At 38.2% G+C, this 1913-nt stretch overlaps 1 long non-coding RNA gene across 1 annotated transcript in view; it reads left to right on the top strand.

The window, feature by feature from the left end:
- The window catches only part of LOC101848187, a 24382-nt gene that overhangs the window by 17332 nt on the left and 5137 nt on the right, over nt 1-1913 (top strand). Inside the window, exon 2 of the long non-coding RNA XR_220269.3 lies at nt 1026-1129. This is a non-coding gene — a long non-coding RNA (uncharacterized LOC101848187). The remainder of the gene's footprint in view (nt 1-1025; nt 1130-1913) is intronic.

Here is a 1913-nt window from a genome sequence, read left to right as displayed (position 1 = left end):
AACCACCTACTGCAATGGGGTGTGTGACTAGAATTAATTCGAATTTGATTCCAAATCCACCCTAAGTTGTTGTTGGCGTTGTTGTTGTTGTTGTTGTTTTTGTTGTCGTTGTCGTCGTAACCATTGTTGTTGCTTGTGGTAGTGGAGGTGGGGTTTTTTAATCCTTAAAAATGTACCTCACATTTTTTTTATAGACGTGAGAGATAAATTCTAGCTGTTAAAACAGTTAGACTTGGGTAAGAAAGAGGTAAAACTTTCATGCAAACTTGGGCAACTATATATAATAGAGAAGGAGAGAAAGAAGAGAAGAGAGAAAGACTTGCAGAGAGAGAGAGAGAGAGAGAGAGAGAGAGAGAGAGAGAGAGAGAGAGAGAGAGAGAGAGAGAGAGAAAGAGAGAAAGAGAGAGAGAGAAAGGAGGGGGTGTGGGTGAAGCAAAGAAAGACAGAAAGAAGAGAATGACGAAGACAACGACAAAGAGAGACAAAGAAAAACTAAATTAATTAAATCAGGCGTTCTTCACAAAAATGAAATAAAAGAAATCGGCTTTTTTCTGGCCAGGCAAATTCTTCTTCGAAATTTCTTTTGTTGGCTTAACAACTTCTATGTCCATTTAAAAACACAATATTTAGGTGTGAATTTTACTCAAACACGTTTTTCAAAGGCACACAACTTGTAAATGTGCTGTTTTCAAGGACACTCAAGCTTTTCAAGTCAACAAACTTTAGCGCCATTTTCTCGGTAATTTCACCTCTGGCATCAGGCGACCCCCACCTCCTTCAATCGCAAAAATCTCAACTTTTATTCAAGACAAGTGGATACTTTTTCACCAAAAGCAACACAAAAGTGCACGGTTTCAGATGTTACTATTAACTCTGTATGCCCCAAAAATGACAAGCGCCCGATTGCACCGCGTCGTGGCATGTTTTTGGTTTGTTTTTATTTGTCTTCACACTTAAAATGACACTTAAGAACATGCATCAAATCAAATTATAATGGTTTTTTATAATCCTTGTTCTTTCCTCAGACATTCCCGGACTACAGTTTCCAGCATGACAATGTCTCGCCTGCTAACTGGCATGGTGCTCGTAGCGACGCTTGCACTGGCTGCTTCCGTTTCCGTCCCTGAACGTAAGTGTTGTCTTGTTTCAGAGATGAAGAAAACCCCATGATAATGAGAATGAAGATGACGACAATAATAATGATGTTGATTATTTTTAAAAATTATTATTATTAATAATAATAATAATAATAATAATAATAATAATAATAATAATAATAATAATAATAATAATAATAATAATAATAATAATAATAACAATAATAATAGTTACATCATAATAAATAAATTTTACATAATGATTGGGGTCGTGGTCGTAGGTTATGATGTTTGCCTCTCATTCAATAGGTCCTGGGTTCGAATTCTGACAGCGACGGAAAATTTTCTTCTCTAAATTTGTTTTTGTTTTTCAACTCCTTTCCTCCTCTCTAACAATGTTCTGTCGTCTGCATTCTGTCGTCTGCATTCTGTCGTCTGCATTCGTCTCCACTTTTCCCCTCACCCCTTCACCTCTTTTGTCCGCTCCTCTGGGCTCCTGACTCTTTCTGCAGCCTTTCTACTGCTACTCCTTAGCTCCTTCTTATCGCCTTATTTCAGCCACATCCCTGATCTTATAGTAGTTAGATCTAACAATTAGCGTTCTCGGATAAGGGAAAAAAATCTTGAGGGTCCTGTGTGGAAGTTGCGCACGTTAAAGATCCCTTGGTGGTCCAAAATCGATAAGAGTAGGCTTCAGCCGCCATCCGTGCAAAATGTAAAATGTCCAGCCAACTAAAAATGTTTAATGTGTCCTGTACGCTCATATGACTTTATGCAGTTCCGAGCGTCTTAAAACACTTACCAGCCCCCCCCCCC

Source organism: Aplysia californica, unplaced genomic scaffold (genome assembly GCF_000002075.1).
Source record: "Aplysia californica isolate F4 #8 unplaced genomic scaffold, AplCal3.0 scaffold00084, whole genome shotgun sequence".
Taxonomy (NCBI): Eukaryota; Metazoa; Mollusca; class Gastropoda; order Aplysiida; family Aplysiidae; genus Aplysia; species Aplysia californica.
This window is presented reverse-complemented; position numbering and strand designations above follow the sequence as displayed.